The 25,174-nt window shown below is 40.9% G+C and overlaps 1 long non-coding RNA gene across 1 annotated transcript in view; it reads right to left on the reverse strand.

The window, feature by feature from the left end:
* LOC105075288 (uncharacterized) overlaps positions 1 to 25,174 on the reverse strand; it is a 52,555-nt gene that overhangs the window by 18,782 nt on the left and 8,599 nt on the right. The window lies entirely within an intron of this gene.

The following is a 25,174-nucleotide window of genomic DNA, read 5'->3' on the forward strand; positions in this document are numbered from 1 at the left end:
CCCAGCCAAGCTGTGTATTATGAGTGAGAAATAAACTTTAATTTATTTAAAATAAGTTCCCACTGGGGGGCGGAGGGTGGGAAGGGATAGACTGGGATTTCAAAATTGTAGAATAGATAAACAAGATTATACTGTATAGCACAGGGAAATATACATAAAATGTTATGGTAGCTCACAGAGAAAAAAATGTGACAATGAGTGTGTATATATCCATGTATGACTGAAAAATTGTGCTGAACACTGGAATTTGACACAACATTGTAAAATGATCATAAATCAATAAAAAAATGTTAAAAAATAAAATAAAAAAACACACTAAAAAAAAAATAAAATAAAATAAGTTCCCACTGATTTGGGGATTGTTTGTAGCCACAGGGTAACCTAACCTATCCTAACTGATGTAACAGGCACAGGGCCTGGCACATGTAAACATTAGGTAAAGACTCGCCATCACAAATTAGTACTATAACATTATACATACACTTTGTTGGATAATACAAGCATATACATCTGTAAATTACAAGAAGACTTACCCATAGTGTCCATTTGTTAAATTTGGGAGCTAAAAAAACACAATTTCCAAACAACGTTCCATAAAAAACAAATTCCCCTTAAGTTCTTTCCACAATGAAGGCAATTGATCTTTGGAACCGCTGAGGATACAACCTTTCCAGCAGACCTGTCATTTTCCTAAAATCTAGACCCCCTCTAGCCTCCACTAAAAAAAAAAAAAAAAAAATCTAGAGCAGTTTTGTTTTAATTGTGGTAAAATACACATAACCTAAAATTTGCTATCTTAGCCACTTGCAAGTGTTCAGTTCAGTAGAGTTAAGCATATTCACACTGTTGTGCAACCAATCTCCGGAATTTTTTCATTATGCAAAACCAAAATTTTCTACCCATTAAACAATTCCCCACGTCCCCCCTCACCCAAGCCCCTGGAAATCACAATTCTACTTTCTGTTTCTATGAATTTGACTACTCTAGGTACCTCACATAAATGGAATCAAACAGTATTTGTCTTTTTGTGACTGGCTTACTTCATTTAGCAAAATGTCCTAAGGCTCATCCATGTTGCAATATGTGTCAGAATTTCCTTCCTTTTTAAGGATGAATGATTTTGCATCATATGTCCATAACATGTTGTTTACCCATTCAGCCATCAGTGGACCCCTGGATTGCTTCCACCTTTTGACTATTTTGTACAATGCTGCTATGAACACGGGTATACAAACACCCTCTTGAGACCCTGCTTTCAGTCCTTTGGATATATACCCAGGAGTGGAATTGCTGGATCATACAGTAATTCCATGTTTAATTTTCTAACAAACGACCACCACACCATACTGGTTTCCATAGCAGCTACATCATTTTACATTTTCACCAACAGTTGGAATAGCCTTAAAATAGATTCTGCATTGAAAGCGAACAAGGGGCACTTTAGAATTTAGCCCTCATCTATTTTTCCTGGTATCTCTTCCACACTAGAAATGTGGGGACTAAGAAGAATCTTCTTCCTCGATTAAGGAGGGGGAGGAGTGTCCAGGGAGATTAACCAAAGTAAGGGAATAAGCCACTACCCTTATTTGACTTCCTCAAAGCCTCACCTTTTTATACCACTCCACCTCTTATATAGTCTTACTCTCTCATCCAGACTCTACAAAGAGGACAGAACTTGAAAAGCTTCCACATTTGACTTTCAACCATTGCTTTTTATCTTCTTTTCAAAAAGGAAAACTTTTTTCTTAAGGATTATATGCTCCTTTTTTCTCCATCTGTGTTACCAGTACACGGGTGGCTATTAGCTCAGGCTAATTTCTGCTTATCTATTTCTTTGTAATACATTACTGCCACAATGAAAACAACAACCATTTAATTATGTCTCATGATTTTGTGGGTCATGAATTCAGGATGGCTTAGTTGGGTGATAATTCTACGTCATGAGTGTGAACTGGGGTCATCTGATGGTGTTTAGCTTGTGGATGACTGCTCTGAAAGTCTTTACTAGCTTGTCTGGTTTCTTCGAAGGGATGGCTAGAAGACTGGCTTAGCTGGGACTCTCAGCTGTGGGAGGCTCGCACACAGAGCCTGTCCAGCATGGCGGTCTCAGGGTAGTCACACTTACACGGCACCTTAGGGCTCCCAGAGAATGTTCCAAGGATCAGGAAGTGAATGCTTCCAGTCTCTTAATGCCTAAGCCCAGGCAAGAGTGAGCTTCTGCTATATTCTACTGATGAAAACAGTTACAGAACCCACCTGAATTGAAGAGGAGGGGACTTAGACCCCATCTCTTGATGGGAGGAGTGTCCAAAAATTTTTGGGCATTTTCAGTCTTTCACACTATTTACTCAAGAAGAGACTAACAAATGCTATGACACAGGTACAGTGGAGTCTGAGTTTCATAGTGATCCGGGGTGGGAGGATTAAATAACTATTGTAGGCTGAGGCAGAACAAAGATTAAGATTCCAAAAAGCCATAGCCAAATCCCTAAGCTGTGAATGAAAGGTTAATGGATTAAATTAATTAAACATTAAAACTATTGAATAGAAAAAATAAACAATATACAAGGGAAAATAGTAAGATGTTTAATAGATAAAGGATTACTATTCTTAATATAGAAAGTACTTTTTAAATTAATAGTAGACAAACACATTTGGAAATGTAAGGGACTCAGAATATCCAAAACATTCTCCCCCTAAAAAACTCTAACTTAGAGGACTTACTCTTTTTGATTTCAAAAATTATTACAAACTATTTAAATCAAAACCATGTGGCACTGGTATGAGGATAGGATATAGATGAATAGAACAGAACTGAGAATAAGCCAATTTATGGTCAATTAATTTTTGACAAGAGTTCCAAGAACAATTCAGTGGGGAAAAGATTAGTCTTTTCTAATAGTGCTGGGACAACTGGATATCCATATGCAAAAGAATGAAGTTGGACCCCTGCCTCATACTATATCATATACAAAAAAAAAAAAACTCAAAATGGAGCAAAGATCTAAATGTAAGAGTTTAAACTATAAGACCAATAGGGGTGAATGTCCTTGACCTTGGATGAAGCAATGGTTTCTTAGACATGAAATCTAAAAGCATAACAACCAATGAAAAAATAGATTAATTGGATTTCATCAAAATTTACAACTTTGGGGCTTCAAAGGACACTATTAAGAAAGTGAAAAGACAATCCATAGAATGGGAGAAAATTATTTCAAGTCATATATCTGATAAGGAATTAGTACTATTCAGAATATATAAGGAACTCTTAATAACTCAACATTAAAAAGAAAAATTACACATTTAAAAATGGGCACAGGATTTGAATAAACCTTTTTTAAAAGAAGATATACAAATGGCCAATAAACACGTGAGAAGATATTCACAGCATTAGTCCCCAAAGAAGTGCTAATCATAACCACAATGAGATACCACATCACATCTAGTGGGGGAGCTGAAGTAAAAGATTCTAACAAGCGTTGAGGAGGGTATGGAGGAACTGGGACCCTCATACGTTGCTGATGGGATATAAAATGGTTCAGCTGCTCTGAAATACCACCTGACAGTTGCTCTAAAAGTTAAACATAGGTTTACCACATGAGACCCAATTTCACTCCTAGGTATACGCCCAAGATAACTGAAATGACACAAACCACTAAAACATTCCTAGAGAGCAGATTGGAAATAGCTATCACAACTTGAAAAATATATACCCTTCAACCCACAGATTCCACCTTCGTGAATATATTCTTAGGACATCTATCAAGGCAAGAGTGCAAAATATATCTATCTAACATGTTCACTGAAGTGTTGTTTAGTAAATTTGGAAATAACCTAAAATATCTATCAATAGGAAATAAGTTCTGATATAATTTCTATTAGGCAGTGGAATATCTAACACTTGTTCAAAAGGATTTTATGTTGCTGGGCTGATGACTCTCTTACCCTGTAATTTTTTTCTTTCTTGTGGAGATAAAATGAACAGATGAGGACAAACATCTGTATTTCTTATGCACCTCCCAGAAGATGGACTGTGTATTTTAAGCAAAGGAGGAGAATGTGTGATACTTGCGAATTCCTTTTCGATAGTTCCTTTGTTGGAGGTTATGCTGAGTTGCTTTCTATGTGTCTATTTGAAAACTGGGGGAGAGAAGAGAAGCGTGATTGGGATTGACCAAGGTTCACAATCTCAGCCTGGAGGAAGGTCAGTACAAGAGGTAAGGGCAGTACCCCTCAAGCCTGCAGGACACGAGGCTGCTTGTTGTTGGCTCCCAAGTCACTCCCTGAGCCTCGCTGACTTGGGCCCAGCATTACCTGGTAATCTGTGTATCCCAGCTTCAGGCAGTGGGTTGGAACATTACGCACTCTGCTTAACACTTCACGTCTTTTAGCCCTGAAACTTCCACCCTATTCCAGTGAGTCTAAGTAACACTTACCGCTGGGTAGGAGTATGGTTGGCTAGCCTGAATTTAGGTAGTTCTTAAGATATCTATTTATTGAAAGGGAAAGATGTCCATAATATATTAAGTAGAAAAAACAAAGCTGAAAAAATATGTATGTCATGATTCCTATTTTTTTGTATTGAAAAGCACACACGTACTTGCATAGACAAAACACTTCGATGTTTTGATGCCACCAATGTGGTAACAGTGGCTGTCACTGGCTGGTGTATTTTGGGGGTAATCTGATTTTCTTCTATATACTTCACCAGTGTTTGATCTTTTTTTTCCCCAATGAGTATATATTACTTTTATAAACAGAAGAAACAAATCTATTTCTTAAAAATATGCCAGTGTGAGAGGGTCAGCTAGATATTGTTGGTCTAAACAGGTGGACTTTGGAGCCTGGGAGGTCCATGGAGCCTGGCAAGTCTATGGAGCCTGGCAGGTCCATGCTGACATATGGAAAACACAGAGCACAAGGGCGACTGCAGATTGCAGGGCAGAGGGCGTTTAGTTTCTGGATGCCAGTGGTCATGCTTCTTCCAGTGTTATGTGGAAGGAAAAGGGATGTCAGAACTGGTCCGCTAAATGGAGGAGTGTTGTGAGCTGAATTATATATCCCTAGAACGCCTATGTCGAAGCCCTAACCCCTAGCACGTCAAAATGTGGCTGCATTTGGACACAGGGTCTTTAAAGAGCGCTTAATTTAACATGAGATCATTAGGGTGGGCCCTAATCCATTCTTATTGGTGTCTTTATAAGAAAAGGAAATTAGACACAGAAAGACACCAGAGACGTGTAAGCACAGAGAAAAGAACATGCGAGGACACAGCCAGAAGTCAGCCAATCTGTAAGCCAAGGAGAGAAACCTCAGAAGAAAATAAACCTGTCAACACCTTGATCTGAGACTTCTAGCTTCCAGAACGGAGAGAAAGTACATTTCTGTTCAGCCACCCGGCCTGTGGTATTTTGCTATGGCAGCCCCAGCAAACTAAAATGAGGATATTTATAATTTTAAGTTTTGCATGTTGAAATGTGTAAATATTTCAGCCCAAACATTTTCACAGATGCTGACTTTTTTTTTTGCCTTCATTCAGAGTACCTTTCTTCAACAAATATTTCATAAGAAAACCCTCATCAAATAAGTTGTCTCTACTTACGATTCTGCATAATTATAGGCCTCCTAAATTTCATTTCATTCCAGTACAGAGCATAAATTTATCCAATTAAAAATAGGTGCATCCGCAAATGATTCATCCTGCAAGTGGAGATATCACTTGCAATTACAGTGTTTCAATATTAATATTGTATATCATTTGGGGGCTCATTATTTAATTTATTCAGTAGATCTTGTGCTTATGAAAGGACAGATTTCAAGTCTCCCTGTTTGCTAACCCTGCTTCCAGCAACCGCATTTTGGCACTTCATTTGATAAATATTTTGATTAAAAATTTTCATAAGCACATGAAAAGATGTCCAACTTTATTGGTCATCAGAAAAATATCAATTAAAATCACAATGAGATACCACTATACACTAGAATGGAGAAAGTGAAAAAGATCGACACAACCAAGTGTTGGCAAGGACGTGATGCGACTGGGGCTCTCGTACATTTCTGGTGGGAATACAGTCACTGTGGCCAACAGTATGACATTCCCTTAAAAAGTTAAATATTCGTTACTATACAACTATACCACATAAGCAGAAGTTCTACTTGTTAGTATTCACCTGGGAGAAATGAAAATATGTATCCAGGCAAAACATGTATCTGAATGGCTTTAGCACCATTATTCATAACAGCCCCAAACTGGAAACAAATCAAATGTCCATCACCTTTGAGTGGAGAAAGTGTGGGATAACACGGACAACTACTCAGCAATAAAAAGAAGGAAATATGAATGTAGACAACAATATGGATACATCTCAAAAATATTATGCTAAGCAAAAGAAGTCAAATACAAACATCTCATACTCTGTGAGTCCATTTATGTGAAATTCTATAATTTGCAGAACTCTAATGATGGAAAGCAGATCACTGGTTGCCTGGGGCCAGGGTGAAAGGAGATGATTGAGTACAAATGGGTATGAGGAAACTTCTTAGGGTGAGAAAATTGTTCTATTTCTTGATTGTGGTGGTTAAATGAGATTACAAAAATTCACCAAACTGGACACTTCAAGTTAGTGTAAATATTACCCTGATTAACAAAAAGGAGGAAAAAATTTCCCACTAACTGTAAGCAACATACCTCCAAAATTTAAAAGACTTATAAAAAAAATTCGGTACACTGGTAGAACATATATTCATTTACAAAATAGTTATGTCAAGGCTCAAATATTTTTAATATCAGATTGCTGTGTTGGTTGGCAACCTTGGGAGTTCCCTGGTGAAATTCAAAACTGGTCCTTATACATGGAGAACATGGAGATCCAAAGAAAGAGACAGACCACTGCAGATTGGTAGCTGGCAGTTTTAATAAGCAAGGGACCTTACGTACAAGATTTGTCTTGGTTGGTTGCAATGTAAGTAGATTTCCCCACTTATGCACCAGAATCTTAAGAGTTTGTGTAGAAGCCTTAATGGGGTTCAGTCACATATACTGTCTAGACTCTCAGTAACACATTGCCCTTCTAAGGATGTGTCCTTGAAGTGGCTCCTAGGGCAGTGGGCAGAATGCACATTCCAAGGACAGGGGAGCAGGGGGTGAGAAGCCTCTGATTGCCTGGGTCCAGCTTGAGGGTCATCTGGAGTCATGTCCTCCAATGGCCTCCTCCAACACAATGAGATTCCAACAGCTCTTTGACGAAGTACGATCTTCATTTTGAAGTTGATAAGGCAGGCTGAGGGAACCTGAGTAACCTGCCCAGGAAGTAGCTAGTAAGTGGTGGGGCTGGGATTCAAAGTAGGTCTGAGGTCAGAGCTCATATTCCATCTGCTACATGCCTTTGACTTCTTAATTAGACCTGACATTAGTGTTTAACATGGTCTTTGGGGGCCATTTAGATGTGTCATGAATAGCATTTAATGACAAACCTGATTTTTAGCTTGCTTTAAATGTTGTCTTCCACTTGCATCCTCTACCACCATCACAATGCTCTACCAGTGGTCTGAGAATGTCTCATGTGTCCTCTCCCACACCTTGGTCTCCTCCATTTGAATCACTCTCTCATAGTCCCTTTTCTGTCCATCAGTGGTTCATGCCCTGGAAAGTACAGCCCTCCAGAGGGTATCTGGAAATGTGTGTGTGTCAGGGAGCATTTTGGATCCCTGATGCTTAGTGGGCAGGAGTCAGGGATGCTAAGTGTTAATACCATGAATGAATCATCCAGCCCCAGACTGCCAATAGCCCTCCCTCCAGAACTTTGGCTAAGTCCTAACTGTCTTTAGAGACCCAACTCAAGTCATCTCTGCAAGGCTTTCTCTGTCCAACCCAGCCCCAAGTCACCTCTCCCTCTTGAATGACTCCATGCTGTTGCTACCCACGCTGTTCCTGTATAGTCTTATGTACTCTGGTTTTTTCTCTTCTTGATGTAAAAGTCTACATGTCGAAGCACTTTGGAAGTACTCTGCCTTCAGGAAGCCAGTCTACTATTCAGTTGTATCCAGTGCTTCAGGAGCACAGTGCTTTGCTTGCTCAGTCAGTCATAAAGTGATTTAAAAAGGCTTCCATTGGCAGTGCTATAGGAATTTCTTTAGGGATTGTAGCTAGAGAGACCTGAACTGCGGGTCTTTCTACAGAATGAGTATCAATATGTATGCTAGCGATGCCAGTGAGAGGCCTGGGGGCGGGGGTGGGTTGGAGTGGAGGGTTCAACCATGACCGACCTTTGCCTGGGGCTCCAGGCAGCACCAGAGACGGCTCTCCTGAAACCTCTTGTTAGCACTTAATTCTGCACCGGTAGTCACCATGATTCATGCACCAGGCCATTAATTCAGTGAGAAGCTGCTAAATGGGCAGACGAACAAAAACAGGAGGCCCTTCTGAGAGCCGTAAATTCTCTCTCATAACAGCTTTATATACTTGAAAGTGAAGGGTATTTCGAGAGTGCCGTGGAAAGTACCTGGAAATTCAGTTCCTAATAGAAACCTAGGAAATTTGATTCAACTACTAAGAAATTGAGGGCTTATTTCATACAAGTGGCTGGGCTGGTACAGAGATGAATAAAAAGGCAGTACCTAATCTTTCTGGAGTTCAAAAAATGGAGTTCCGGTGATTTTCAAAAACTACTTCTGCCTCCCGCCAACTCCAGATCTGGTCCTAAGAACTAGCCCCTTAACACCCTCTCCAGGCTCTTTCCTTCTCTTCACCCCTATTGCTACTGCCAGGTTTTCAAGAAGTCTGGAGGGATGGCTGCAACAGCCTCTTAACCTGGCTTCCTTGACTACTCCTGCCCCATCCAACATCCATATACCAGCACACGAACGTTTCCAAAAAGCAATCTGATCATATCACTCAGTAACTGGTGAGGGTAAAACCCTTTCATGGCACTCTAATGTTTTTACGGATGAAATCTGAACCCCTTATCAGGACCCTTCACCATGGCAAGTCTATTTGCATCTTCAGCCTTTCTGAAATATAATTCTCTAATCCAGGTATCCTGGCCCTCGGGCAGTTTCCCAGACCTCCAAGCTCTCACTCACTGCTTCCTGATGCTGTGTGTCCCACCCCCAGTCCAGTCAACCATGCTTTCAAGATTCAGCCCAGGTTCCATGGGTGACAGGCGCCTCTATTTGTACTCCCATTGCCACTGTGCTTTCTCACTTGTCACATGTACCATACCATAAGAGACTTTGCCTCTCTCAGTATACTTTAATTTTCTCAACTAAACCACAAGAACTGTTATCTAGCACATCTCTGACTGCTCAGCACTCAGCAGTGAGGCTGGTGTCTGCTGGGTACACAGTAAGTGCTTGCTGAATGTATTTGAATGAGTCCTACACGAAGTCATAATAAATAAGACAAAAATGGCTTATTCAGACATGCCGTAATGTGCATTTGTCTCTAGGTGGTCCCTGCTTTGTTTCTAATATTGCACTTGGAAAAGTTGTCATGGACAATCAAATGTCTCATTGTTCCTGAATGATGTATGGTAGTGGTATGATCTTAAAAAAGAGACAAGGTTTGTTATCCTTGGGGAAATCAAAATACAAGTCTCCAAATAATTCTGTCTCACAAATGACATGAACATTCATTTTCAAAGTGATATATGCATAGAAGATCTATAGTTTAGGAGGCTGAACATTTTGGCTAAGTGGTAGAGTTTGATACATCATGATTTTATTAATCAATCTGCCTTGCTTTTGACCTGGTTTTACTTATTTGGACTGTGCGTTTATTTCCTAGGGATAACAAATCACCACTAACTTGGTGACTTAAAACAACAAAAATTTATTCTCTCACAGTTCTGGAGGCCAGAAGTCCAAAATCAACATGTTGGCAAGCTGTGCTTCTTCCGAAGGCTCTAGTGGAGGATTCTTCCTTGCCTCTTCCACCTTCTGGTGGCTCCAGGCGTTGCTTGGCATGTGGCTGCATCACTACAATCTCTGCCTCCATCAGCACATAGCCACCTCTTCACCCTATGTCTTCTCCTCTTCTGTCTCTTCTAAGGAGACTTGTCATTGGTATTAGGTAATTCCTCAGGTAATCTACAATGATCTCACCTTGCGATACTTAATTACTCCAGCAAAGATCCTGTTTCCAAATAAGGTCACATCACAGGTTCCAGAGATTAGTATATGGACATAACTTCTTTGGTCAACTTCTTTGACCCTTTGGACAGTTTCAAAGGGTCAGTCTGTCTTCAGAACTCCTCGTAAGGCTGGCTGAAGCTCCTGCTAAGACTGCATCACACCTCGACTTCTCCCACTGCCCAATCCTGCTTTCTTCCCTTCCTCCCACAGGTGCTGATAAACAATCTGTAAGCTAATCTCCATTTCAGAGTCTGCTTCCCGGGGGACCTAATCTATGATACCACTCAAACCTCAAAATTGGAGACCCTCAACTTTAGGGATTGGCAATATATGGAGATGACAATGGAGAAATTTCCACGTATTCCTCTAACATTTACTGAGCACCTATTAGGAGCCAAGTACCTTCTAGGCATTCAGAACAGAACAGTGAACAAGGAAAGTGTCTGCCTTCCAGAGAACTTTTTAGTGTGGGAGGCAGACAAAAACAACTAACAATTTAATATGTTAGACAGAGATATGCACTTGAAGAAAAATAAAGCAGGGTGAAAGGCTAGAGTTTGGGGGAGGGAGGCTGACATAGGATGGTCCATTCAGGGAAGGCCTTTCCAAGGCAGTGACATAAAGCAAGACTTGAAGGAAGTCGGCAACGCAAAGATTTGGGAGAAGAGCATCCCCAGCAGAGTCACCTAAAATGCAAAGGCCCGAGGTGGGAATGAGTGGTGGGTTTTTGAGAAACAGCAGGAAGGCCAGCATGGCAGAGTGGAGTGAGTAAGGTGACAAGTAGCAGGCGGTGAGATCAGAGGCCCCGACAGGTGTCTGAGCACAATGGGAAGCATTAAAGGGTTTGAGGCAGAAAAGCAACAGAATCTCATTTATGTTTTAAAAAGATCACCCTAGCTGCAGAGGGGGAAGCAGTGGAAGCAGGGGACCAGTGGAGAGGCACTGCAACAATCTAAGAGAGGATAATGGTGACTTGGACCAGTGTGAGGGTGGGGAGATGCTGGCTGGATCTGGGGATGTATTTTGAAGGTGGAACTTTAGGACCTGCTGACTGTTATGGACTGAATGTTTATGTCCCTCAAGTTCATATGTTGAAGCCCTAACTCCCCACTCCTACTCACAATGTGATGGTGTTAGGGGTGGGGCCTTTGGGAAGAAATTAGAATTAGATGAGGTCATGAGGGTGGAGCCTCCATCATAGGATAGGTACCCCTAGAAGAAGAGGAAGAACCTCCTCACCACCATGTGAGGATGCAGCAGGAAGTGAGGCTTCCACAAGCCAGGAAGAGGGGCCTCACCCTAACCCACCTGGCAGGCACCCTGATCTTGGATTTCCAGCTTCCTGACTGTGACAAATTATTGTGTTTAAGCCACTCACTCTGTGGTATATTGTTATGGCAGCCTGAGCTAAGACACTGATGGATTAGATGAGGGGCTAGGGGTGGACAGAGAATCAAGGCAGCTCACTGGTTTCTTGGCCCGAGCACATGGATGAATGGTGGTGTCATTTACTGAGACAGGCATCCTCCCCATTTACAGTTATCTAGAATCTCTTGCGCACAAGTCAGAGGGCCCACATGGCAATCTGTATTTGCAGGGGGATCCTTCACTGCATGCCTGAGATGACTTATGATGAAGGCAGTAGAGGAGACAGCTTTTTAGTTAATATAAATATGCACCTATTGCTTTATAAGAAATATTTCTGGTGGGAAAAGGAGGATAAGGGAGCTTGTAGTCAAGCGCATTCTGCTTTTATTATTACTCGGAGAATTGTGACCTCACTTGTAGAACAGAATTAGGTCTGATAACCTTTAAAACCAGAGGAGTGCTGAATGCAGTCTGGTGTCTCTGGTCAGTTCTGCTGGCATTTATTGATATAATTATAGTTTTCTTCCTTATCTTGATGCAACATATTTTCCTGATACATTATTTCATAATGTTGAACCATTCTAGCAATGCTGAAGTAAAACTGACATGAAGTGGTATAACCATCCTTCCAACATACAATTGGATTGGATTTGCTGGTAATTAACCATTTAATTCATTAGTATTTAATGTTTTTTCAAAAATAAGTTTAGAATACTTTCTTTCCATTGCCTTTTATTTTCCCTTTGATTAATTTTGGCTTTTATCTTTATTTATTACCTTTTCCTACTTTGTTTTATTTTGTTCTCTTTCTAGTTTCTTAAAGTGACCACATATTTCATTTGTTTTCAGATTATTAAAATAATGAGAGCATTTAAGTCTACACATTTCCTTTTGAGTATTGCACTACCTATGCCTATAAGCTTGGATATAAAATATTTTCCTTGTTGTTAATTTCCATACAGTTTTTCAGTTTTGAATTCTCTTTGACCCAAGTTGTTTAATTTTGTTTTGTTTTAAAATTCCCAATTGTTTAAGGGTAATTTATGTATATATTCCTCCTTATATTTTATAGTCACTTTCCCACAATTTACCATCCGTAGCCCAACCCCCTTTTTCATTTGTCTTGTCATGTCTGCACAATTTATCATTCTTTGTTAAAAAGGTACATATAAGCTCTCAGGCCTATCCATGTCTTTGGGTCTTACTTTTCTGTGAAAGCCTCCAAATAGGTAAGTAATAATAAACATTTTCTACTGAACCTAAGAGGCCAGAGGAAAAAGGTAATTTTTTTTCCTCCTTTACATTAGTTATACTTTTTCAGTGTAACTGGAAAAGAAAAAGTTCATGAAGCTAAGTAAGTGGCTTGATTCAGTCAATGAGACCCAGTCTTTGGGCAATTGTTTTTATCACTGGTCATATTATCTCTCCAAGGGAAATTCTCTAGAAGCTGTTTACTGTGAGGTAAAGTATGTTAGTGATGGTTTGCCCTTGAAAGTGAAGCTGCCATTGTGAATGTGGAGGCTGAGTCTGTAATTTCTGAGAGAATCAGCATGTCCTCGGAGTTATGACTCGGGTGTTTGAGGAAATAAGCCTTCTGCAGGAAATACAGATGATCTGGTAAATGGGCACCTGAATATTAATAAATCATTTATGTTCCTTTGTTATAGAACAAACTAATGTCCTTGCTTCAGAGCAGAAGTGAGGGGCTGAGGCAGTGTGAGCAGTGTTCGATCTTCAAATGATTGACTGTGCCTTTGGGGCAAGTAACTTTCCTTCTCTGAGCCTCAGTTTCTTTACCTGCAAAGGTGGAGATTCATTCACTCATTGCTTCATTGATTAAAACACTACTATTTGGGCAGCCTGCCTTGGAACTTACTCTTACATGTTGAAGATCTCCTGCTTGTGGCGGGGTACTTGCTGGTTCTTACTCTTCACTGCTCCTTGTGGTTTACCAAAGTCCCACCACCACCTCATCTAGCTTGGTTAACTCTTTGGATCTGAACAAATTGTTAGGTACTATGAATTTCAAAGCAAAAAGAAGGAGGGGGCCAGGAGATACCCTTCCCCTCCCCTCCTTCTGCTCCATTCTGAATTCCCCTCGGCTAGCGCATTCTAAAAGAGATCTTTCATTCTTTCAACATTATTTGATATCTTTTATATATTGGATAATGAGTGTACTAAATGCTGAGTATACAAAACCAATGAACTATAGTCTTTGTCCTTGAGAAGCCAATAATATCGCAAACCTAAAGTCTAAAAATGGATCAGACAGATTTCAGAGTCTCCGAGAGTGTAAGAAGGATATTCTTCAATAAATGTTAGGGACAGTGTTTGGCAAAAATAGCTCTCATAATTTTTATAAATTCAAATGCAACACAGGGTTCCATGGGCAGGGAATTTTCCTTGATGTTTTAACCATCTGCTAACCAGTGTTCTGCCTCTGGTTGTAGTCACTTTTCCTTCCGCTGGACATCTCCTAACACCCCTAGAAGGAAATGTTTCTAAGCTATAAAGAACTTGGGATGTGTTTTTCAAAAGTGCATTTTTTTCAACATTCAAGGAATTTCAAGAAATGCACCATTTGCCTAAGGGCAGATAATTTAAAAGATCTCTCTTGTGATGGCTTCAAATAAGTTGGTGATTGGAAAGCTGATGCATGAATATAAGGCATTATTATTCTACACTGACACTTCAGAGGAGGAAACTAGTTAGGGGACTATTTTCCTCCCTAACATTTTATCCCTGCTGAAATAAGTCAAAATATCCAATGTTCTTTGTATTCAGAGGTGACACTGGTACCAGCACAACTGTCAGCTGCTGTCAATCCGGGGCTATTGGAAGCAATGTCACGGTGCTTTAACTTGCATTTCAGTTTGCTCAGCATGTCTTTGAAGCATTGCCTCTACTCATCTCTTCCACAGCTCGTTGTTCAGCCAAACTGCACTATTTCAGCAGGAACTTGGCTAAATACTTAAAAGCTAGTGGGCCAGCCTCCTCCTTGTTGAGGATGTAAGTCTGTGTTTTTCAAAGAGAGATCCTCAGACAGGCAGCAGCCACACTGTCTGGGGTGCTTGTTACACTGCCTATCCCTGGACCTTATCCATTGACCAAAGGACTCAGAAACTCTGGGAATAGGAGATCAGGTACCAGCATTTTAAGCAAATGCCCCTGGTGATTCCTATGCACTGATGGTTAAGACCTCTGAGTTGAGGGCTTTTACAGTCACCAACTATGTTCTGATTGAGTCTTGTGCATTCCTTTACACACTGGGACATCAACAATCTGCAGAAGCCTGTTCCTAGAAATATATGCCTGGACATCTCCATGAAGGGCAGGTCTATTCATAGGATTTGAAGCTGCCTGTCCCTTAAATATTTTATGGCTTATATTTTGCAAATGTCCCACATGCAGTCAAGTATATCTTTCTAAATGACTAGATAGATCTGGAACAAAGAGAGAAAACAAGCCAAATCCAAAACATTAACATGCTTTGAAAGAAGAAGAGCTTGAATAGTGACAGTAGAATTATAACCCTCGACGAGAACAGAAAAAGCCCTCAGCTTGGCTGATACACAGGCAAGAACTCTTTCACATATTTGTTAAGAAAATAAAAATAAATGCAGTATCTTGGGCTCCCTTTCCAGACAGGTATCCTCCCCATCCTGCTCAGTGCAGCCTGCGTCTCCTCCTCTGGTGGCCCAGATGCAGCTCCCCCTGGCTCAGAGCTTCCTTTCCATCTGTATTACTTCTACAACCACAGACAGCATTTTTGCCCAATTTTTAAAAAAAACTTTTGATTTGGGGATAATTACAGATTTGTCAGAAATATCAAGGAAAAAAAAAAAGTGTACAGGGAGGTCCCACACACCCTGCACCCAGTCTCCCCGATGGGAACATCTTGCATGACTGTAGTACGATATCAAAGCCAGGAAACCGACATTGGTCGTTGGTATAATTCACAGAGCTTCTTCAGATTTGACCATTTTTACCTGCACTGTGTGTGTGTGTATGTATAGATCCAGGCAAACTGATCACATGTGAAGATCAGCATAACTAGTACCAAATCTGAGCTATAGAACTGTTTCAGCACCACAAGGCTCCCTTGCACTCCTCCTTCACAGCCATGCCCAGCCTCTTCCGCCACCATCTCTAACCCCTAGCAATAGCTAATCTGTTCTCTGTCTCTCTAATTTCACACAATTATTTTTAATAGCATTTTAATAGCCTGGAAGCGACTTCCAACCATGCTGAGCTTCCTGCCTGGACGGTCCAAGTTGTCTCTCAAGGTACCAATTACTGCTTTTGTTAGTGCTCTCATTAAAAAGTTGTGTAAATTTTTAGTAGTCTGACTATAATCCTAATATTCCTAAAACCATTATTTTGAATGTATAATTATGCTGAATGTGTGGTTTTTCAGCAATGCCTCTTATGTCACAGCAGAAATATTTGCATAATGGCTCCAACATCATAGAAATCTATTTTTTACCCACGGAAGAGTTCAAGGAAGATTTTCCTGTCTCACAAGCATTTCTCCTTTTCAGGTGACCCACACTTCTCTGCCACTTTGACGGTTAATTTTATGTGTTGACTGGACTGGGTCATGGGGTGCCCAGAGATTTGGTTAAACATTATCTCTGGGTGTGTCTGTGAGGGTGTTTCTGGATGAGATTATATTTGAATCAGTAGCCTGAGTAAAGCAGCTTGTCCTCCCCAATGAATTTGGATCTCGTCTAATCCATTGGAGGCCTGAACGAAATAAAAGGCTGAGTAAGAAAGAACTCTTTCTGCCTTACTGTCTTTGAGTCAGGGCATCAGTCTTCTCCTGTCTTTGGACTCAGATGTGGACTCAGATACACATTAGCTCTCCTGGTTCTTAGGCCTTTGGACTTGGACTAGAACTGGACTACTGGCTCTTCTGGAACACCAGCTTGCCATCTGCAGATCTCAGAATTTTCAGCCTCCAGGATCATGTGAGCCAATTCCTTATAGTAAAGCTGTTTCTATATACATATCCTATTAGTCCTGTTTCTCTGGAGAACCCTGACTAATACAGCCACCCTCTAGGCCGTGGCATAGTTGCAGTTGTAACTCTCTAGAGGATGAGAACAGAGAGAATGGAAGAAGCCCTTCAAACTCTGATTAGGAAATAGCACAGATCACTTTCACTTGCATCTCATTGGTTAGAACTCAGTCACATGACCTCATTCAACTCTGTAACAGGGATTGAGGAAAGTTGTTTAGATCAAAGGACACCTCTCTTCTAACTTCTGAAAATAGAAGTTTCCTTAGGAGGAAAAACCAGGAGAAGAAATGGCTTTGGGGTAGGCAAAAATAGTGCCTGAAATAAGGATGAGTGGAAAGATGATACCGTAAAAGTTTTCATCACAGAATTGTTTATAATAATGAAAATATTTTAACAATCTAAATAAGCTGTAATAGGAGGTTGGCTAAATACATTATGAGGGATTCATACAACAGAATAAAATGCGATGCTCAAAATGGTATTGTAGAAGAAAACATGATTTAGAATGACATGGAAAATGTCTATAAAGCATTGTTAAGCATGGAAAGCAGGTAAATAAACATGTTGATAACATGTTCCTGTTTTTGTAAAACAACAATGAAAGTAGTAAATATGTGCACAGGGGAGAGACTGGATGAATATATACCACAATTTTAATAGTGGTTATCCCTTTTGCAAAAATTATGGGCAATTCTTATTTTCTTCTTTTTTTTAAATCTGTATTTTCTAATTTTTCAGAAATATACCCAAAATGCATTGCACTTGAGATAGAAATAATAAAAAGTTATTTTAAAAGAAGGTAACAAATATATATGACCATAAAACAAGGATAAAAGGGACAAGGTTGAAAGAAGAAACTGGTGATGGGGGTTTGAATCCTTGCTCTGCCATTTACTAGTTGTGTGACCTTGGATGAGTTATTAACGTTTCTAAGTCTTGATGTCCTCATCGACAAAATGAGAACACTGGTAATAAAAATACTGACCTCGCTGATTTGATAAGAGGTTTAGATAAAATATTGTTCTTATAGTTCAGTACTGAACAGTAGGTTCATCTCTTATAGTTCAATACATAAGTACTCAAAAAGCTTAACCAAGCTTATCATGATAATTAGTAATAGTAATAGTGTAGTGTCTTAGGGCAACTCAAGGTATGGCACAATATATAAGTCATTGTTTTCTCCACTCCTGGGTCAAATATCAATCTCCATAAATAAATTCCTGCTTCCCCAAATCTACATTGCTTTTCTTTCACCTCAGTTTTGGCACTATTCTTATTCCTAATCTTTCAAACATATTCCTTGTTATCATTACTATTCAGCCTAAACTCTGTTACCATTTTTTAAAAGTCACAAATTATAATCTTCATTATTTCATTTTCACAGAAGACCACACCATCAATCAAACATCCTTAAAGATCGTTTCTAAAGAATTTGGCTCTTAAGAAACTTCTAAGCAATTATGATGTCCACGTGTTATAGAAAACAGCTCTCTTATCAGCACCACCACACACATACCTATCTCCATCCCCAGTGTTTCTTTTCTGTACAGGTGATTCTCCAGCCCCTCACTCACTCCCACCCCTCCCTCCAGCCAGGCCTTCTTCCTTCTCTTTGGAGGGACTGCCCTGGGCCAGCACTCATTATGGTTTACTCTGGTTGATGCTGGATGCTGGAGAGGAACCCATTTGGCAGTGCCTCTAACCTAGACTTTATCAGAGTTAAGGAGGATATTTTGGCCTCTGTCTGCCTCATCTTTTGTCTTATTTCTCAATTGGTTCAAAACTTGGATGGGAAAAGCAGTTTAATTTATTGGGCCCTAGTCAAAGTTCCCAAGAACACACACACACCACACACACACACACACACACACACACACACAGTTTCTTGAGAATACAACTTCAAAGGATAAAGGTGGTTTTTTTTGGAGGGGTGGGGGTTGCTTTAACTAAAGCTATGGTAAGGAGCAGGCAGGAAGGAAGGTATATTAAAGCATTTAAAGAAGTAAAAATATCTGACCAGAATAGGAAAGTTTAGGTGAATGCTCAATGTGGATTCAGTTTGCATTTTCAGAATAGGATAGTGCTTCTCAAATTTTCATAGTGCCAGAGAATCTCCAGGGGATGTTGTTGCAATTCATATTCTGATTCAATAGGTCTGGTGTGGAGCCTAAATTATGTTTTTCCAATAAGCTCCAGGTAATGCTGATGCCTCTGGCCCACAGACAACACCTTGAGTAGCAAGGGTGTAGAATATCATGAACCTTCCACACTCAGTAATTATTCGTCAACTTCTTTATTTTGAAGGAAATTTACATTAATAATTATTTGGCTTAATCTAATATTTATGATATGCCTACAATTTCCTAAGTATACATCTATCTGGATAGCATATCATATTTGTTCACATCATTCGCCTACCCCTACCTTTTAATGACTCCCATTATCAGCAGGCTTTTGCTACTTAACAAATCAGGCCAAGTGCAGTGGCTTAAAACAACAACCGTTATTTTGCTCACAGTTCGTTGGCTTGGGCCCAGCTGAGCGACTCTTTTGCTAGTGTTGACTGAGCTCATGCTTAGATCTCTGGCCAGCTGCAGGGGACTAGGCTGCTTTTCCCCTGGCAGTGCTGACTGTTGACTTGGGCAGTGGAGGGAATTGGATTACATCTTTCTCATCATCATCCAACTGGCTAAAGATTTGTTCACATGGTGGCGGAAAGATTGCATGTGCAGCATGGGTCAGCCCAAATGTGCAAGCACTTATGCCTCCACCTGAACCACATTTGCTACCATCCAGCCCATTGGTCAAAGCAAGTTGCAATGACCAAGTCCAGTGTCAGTGTGGGATAGAATTACCTAAGTTGTGGATGCTGGTGGGGGAAGCACCTGTGGCTGCCTTTGCAATCTGACTATTCAAGTTCAAGTTGGCCTTTAAGGTCCACCCTGCTACCCACTGAAAGGCCTATCAGGCTAATGTTTATCTCTAACACTATTACTCTTTTACTGTCCTCCTCCTGGAACACGCTTTCTACTTATCTTTGCGCAGAGACTTGGTCCACTTTCAAATGGTACGTCCTCCTTAAGCTTGTTGTCTAAGTTGGATGGGATCTTGGGTTATATGGCATATCTCATTCAGACGCTTATGGTTACTTATATACAGGTTGCATCCTCTCTTATGAGATTAGATATTTCTAAAGGGTTTTGATTGTGGCTTGCTCATCTTTGCATTCCTGTGACATATCCAGTAAATAATCTCAATTGCTATTATTTATGGAATGCTACTATTTACTGATTGATTTATCCCGTTAAAAATTAAGTATTCTTTTTAAAAATGTTTTTATTGATGTATAGTTGGTATACAATATTATATAAGTTATAAGTGTACAATATGGTGATTCACATTTTTAAAGGTTATACTCCATTTATAGTTATTATAAAATATTGGCTATATTCTCCATGTTGTACAATATATCCTTATACCCTCTCCCCATTGGTAACTACTAGTTTACTCTACCTGTGAACTTGCTTCTTTTTTGTTATATTCAGTAGTGTGTTGTATTTTTAGATTCCACATATAAGTGATATCACACAGTATTTGTCTTATTTCACTTAGCATAATGCCCTCCAAGTCCATCCATGTTGCTGCAAATGGCAAAATTTCATTCTTTTTATGACTGAGTAGTATTCCACTGTCTATACCTACCACATCTTCTTTATCCATTCATTAGTTGACGGACACCTAGGTTGCTTCCATATCTTGGCAATTCTAAATAACAGTGCTATGAACACTGGGGTGCATGTATCTTTTTGAATTAGTGGGAGGTTTTTTTTTGATATATACCAGGGGTGGAATTGCTGAGTCATATGGTAGTTCTATTTTTAGTCTTTTATGAAACCTCCATACTGTTTTCCACAGTGGCTGCACTGATTTACATTCCCACTAACAGTGAAAAGAGCTTCCTTTTCTCCACATTTGTTATTTGTGTTCTTTTTGAGGATAGCCATTCTGACAGGCAAGAGGTGATATCTCATGGTGGTTTTGATTTGGATTTCCCCAATGATTAGCAATGTTGAGCATCTTTTCACATGTCTGTTGGCCATTCTTATTGCTTCCTTTTACAGATTAGTAAAGTGAAACACAGAGAAGTAAAGTAACCTGTCCAAGATTACAGAGCCAAGAAGCCAAAGATCAGGATTTGAACCCATATCTCTTGAACTCAAGAGCCTGGCCTTTTCAATCAGTGCCCCAGTGGAATGAAAATAAATGATTTTGAATAAGCCATGTGCAGATAATTAAGAATTGAGCAAAGAGTATGTGTTTGTCCACTTGGGAATGCAAGTCAGGCTTTGGGGGTAGAAGAAAGTCTCAGGGTTAATGGACTTCTCACAGAGATAAGCTCAGATTTTGACTCAGATCTAGAGGTTCACAAATTGTTCTCAGTTCTCTGTACAACAGTTTTCAGGCTCTGTAGAACTGAATCATTGATAAGTGATTCCAGACTCACAAAAAGCTGAAGAAAATTCTAGAATGCTAATTCATTAGTGTCTGGGGAGATAGAGAAGTTACAACCATACCAGCACAGGTGTCAGATGGCCAGCATGATCTTTTCTCAATAGGAAAACCAAATTAATATGAAAAGGTTGCAGAGTGTGTTTATTTCCTGCCTCCTTTTGAAAAGGATTTGAGTCCATTGCAAAGGGAGTGGCTATTTTTAAGTAATACAGTCACCAATGAAGCATAGTGAGTCATTCTCAATAAAAAGGCTAAATCTGCCAAGCCGACAGGAAGACTCATATTGAGTCATCAATGCTCCATCTCTCTTGAGTAACAGTGGAGAAATTATTCTCTCTCAGTGTCTCCATTTTCAGTACTCCATAAATACATCAGTATTGATTGGGCTCCCCTTTCTTGGTTTGGGATTGTCAAGACTGCTCTACTCTGGTTCTTCTGACTCTGATTATTCCCTCTCCAGCATCGCAATAGCAATTTGGACAGCTGTCACCAGTGGATGACAATGCCTTAGGCTTAGTTACTTAGGGATGTGGTAGTTGGTCAATCTTTCTGTAGGTGTGAATAACTCAGGAAAAAGAATATTATCAGGTGAAGTGGACGATGCTATAAAAATTTTTTTCACTTGTGAAAAATGTGGTAGACTTAGAGATTGTGGAGGAAAGAAATGCAAACAGTATAGCAGTCAGGACTGAGTGCAGGAAGCAGACATAGCTAGAGATATTTTAACTCTGAAGGGAATAAGGTGTTACAAAATCACTGGGCGGTCTGGGGGTGTGGACTCTAGACTGGGCCTCTAGAAATGCCTCCTAGAACACTGCAGAACTGACCCACCAGGGGAGCTAACAGCTCCCGGGCCATTGCCAGGGCTACTGATGTCAGGAACCCAGAGCTGAGGAAGCCACATTGGATAAAGAATATGAAAATGATTATATGTATATATAAATATGATGGAAACATTATGCTGTACACCAGAAATTGACACAACATTGTAAACTGACTATAATTCAATTAAAAAAAAAGCCACACTACCTCTGCCTCTGGACACCAAGAAGGCTGGAGAATGGACTCTGAAAGGCCAAAAATTTCATATCTCTACTGCCTTGCTTCTCAGTAACAATAAACAGTTAAAAAAACAAAACAAAACAGGAAATGCCCTCCACCTTCTAAGTCTCAGGCAAGTACATCTAATTGGCTAAACTTAATTTGTTTCTAGAGTGCTAGTTGGGAGTCCGGCGAACGTAGTTTGCAGTTGTCCAGCTTTGGGTAAGGCCCGTGAGAAGGAGGCTGAGCCAGCTGGTCCACACTCTCCACATCTAGGGTAAAGTGACTTATTCACTTTCATGGCCACAACTAGCTGCAGCAGCGGAGATCACGGTCTCCCATTTGCTGCGTGCTCCCTCTGTGCCAGCACAGGGCTGGGCCTTTCCATCTGTCATGGGCTTCCCCTCACTATTATCGTGTCCCTTTCACAGAGCAAGGAGCTGGGGTCTAGAGAGGTTGGGTAATTTGCACATATTCATGCTGGAGGAAGAAGAGGAGCCAGCGAAGCTCTGAACTCCACCTGCCTGATTCCAGAGGTCACCTCCTCACCACTACTTGACCACCAGCCACCCACTGCCTCTATCACTGCTCTCCTGCCCGCCATCACTCTAAGTCAAGGGCCTCTGAAACTCTCTTTCCAGTGTCAGCGGGCGCCAGGCTCCGGGCCAGTTCACAGGCTCCGACAAGTCTCCTGTCACTTTCCTCCCGCTCCTGCTTTTCCGGGGAATTGTAACTACCTCGCAGTTTTACTGCTTGGAGGAAGCTTTCTCTACCCACTCCTCCTCCCTCTGGAGAGAGCACTGCTTTACTCATCCCGGGGAAGGCCTTAAATTACCTTCTGCTACATCCACTTCTACTTTCATTTCATCTCTCCCCATCTGAAGTAGAGATGAAGGCGAGACCAGGCTCTCTGAATTCTGAGTCTTAGCAAAATGTAATTACCACATTTTTCTCTTTTTTTCTTAACCACAAGGAGACTTTTCTAAACAACGTACTTACTGATTCTACTATTCCCTCACTTCCTCCTTCCAACTGCTCTTTGAAGCTTGACATTGGTGTGGAAGTTATTTTGCTTCAAATTGCTTATGAGTTCTCTTTAATGAGGTTGATGACAGCCAGATCCTGCCATGCTACGTGAGACTTGTCATTTCCCCAACCCTAAACATTTTAGAGCACATGTGAGTGGAATGACAAAGTGATGTGGTCATTATTTGCCTATTTGCAGCTGTCTTTGAAAAATATCTCCTTAATTTGAAATACCCGCATCACACGAGGTGTCACCTATTTGTCTCTGGTCCCTGCTCACTTGTTTCTCTCCACATCTGGGTTCATTCAGCAACCACCAAATGATAAGCCATCTTTGGGACCCATTCTTATCATTTATTCATTCAGAACTGTTTGTGAATGCTTACCATATGCTAGACACTGTGCTAAGGAAGGAAGCTGAGCCAGCCAGTGAATGCTTAGGAAGAGTAGGTGAATAAACAGTCAAGGTTCTCATCTTCCAGAAGCTTCCATTCTAGACATTACAAGCAACCAACACATAAAAGAATTTTAAGTGAACATATAGAGCATTTACTTCAAACTAGGTTCCTACCTAGACAAGGTGATCCGGGAAGGCTTCTCAGAGGAGGTGACATTTACACTGACGGAAAAGTAGGAGCCAACCATGCAAACTGAGGAGGGGAAGATCATTTGAGGCGGCAGGCACAGCATGTGGGTAGGTCCTGAGTTGGGAAAGGAAAAATTTGGTGTGTTCCAGGGTCTGCAAGGAGTTCAGTGGAATGGGAGCCCACAGGCTAGAGGAGGAGGAGGCTAGTACTTCATGTCAGCAGGGACCAGACCTTGGAGGGCCTGTCAGTCAAGATAAGGAGTCTGGATTGTATTTGCAGTTGTGTAAGGTTGATGACAGGCCTGGACTAGGTGGCAGAGGGGAAGATGGAGAGAAAGGGATGGGGTGAGGCATGAAAAGATTATTGATAGATGAGCTGTGAGTGCAGAAGCCTATGATGCCTTCTAGGTTTTCAGGTGCTATCCGGGCTCAGCACCAAGGAATCCTGATACCAATATGGTGGGGTCTTTTCCGATCATAAAGTTTAATAGGCTTTAAGACCTAATAATTCTTTGGTAAGCTGTCCTTTCTCCCCTTCTGGCAATATTCTTTTTGCTCCATCCACATCCCACTGGACACAACTTTGAGGCTGCATGTTTACCTACCTAAAGCCTGGTCCAGGCACTGCCTCTTGGCTCTGAAAGCGTGTGGGGAGGAGGGGTTGGTTAAGAGCACAGACAGCCCCGTCAGAATCCTGGCTATTTCCCTTGACTAACCTTGCAGTCTCACCTGGCTTCTCTGAGCCTTAGCCTCTTCAGCTGTAAAATGGGGTGAAGATAACACTACCTGCCTAATAGGGTTGCTGGGAGGATTGGATGAGCTACTGCAGGTTAAGTCCTCAGAGCAGCATGTGTATCCGAAGGGACCAGATAGTTTTGAGTTGCCTTTATTTCTCTCTGTGATGCAGGAAAACAGATGTGAGGCATGAGGAGGGCTGTGTCCCAGGTCTTGGTTGAGTCCCTGGGATGTGCCCCACCAGGTGTGGGCCCTTGGCTTCGCGCAGGAAAGAATTCAAGTGCGAGCCACCATTGAGTAAAGGTAGATTTGTGAAGGAAAAGCCGGGCTGGTCTAACAAGATAACTCACAAGTCTAGGAATGTGAAGGAGAGGCTGGGCTGGGCTAACAAGATAACTCACAAATCTAAGTATTGGAATACTGATCTGAGTTCTGCTAGACTAACTTGTAAATCTAGGTTAATTAGTGTTGGTTTGCTGTTCATGATTTTTGCTAGCCAGCTGGGTTTTCAAAGATACATATCTGGCTTTGGAATGTTGGTTTGCTGCCTCCCCGCCTCCACTTTTGTGATGATAATGCCGCTAAAGCTGTTCCATGCCTATTGGCCTAATACCCCAAGCTTGTACTTTACCCTATAAAACCTCATGTGCACATCTTGAAGGTGCTCAGAGCTTCGGAGCAGAAGCCCCTCTGAGCCCGCCGGCGTAATACATCTGAGTACTCCAACCCTCCGAGTGGTGCTTGTTTCTTGA

Source organism: Camelus bactrianus, chromosome 2 (genome assembly GCF_048773025.1).
Source record: "Camelus bactrianus isolate YW-2024 breed Bactrian camel chromosome 2, ASM4877302v1, whole genome shotgun sequence".
NCBI classification, from domain to species: domain Eukaryota; kingdom Metazoa; phylum Chordata; class Mammalia; order Artiodactyla; family Camelidae; genus Camelus; species Camelus bactrianus.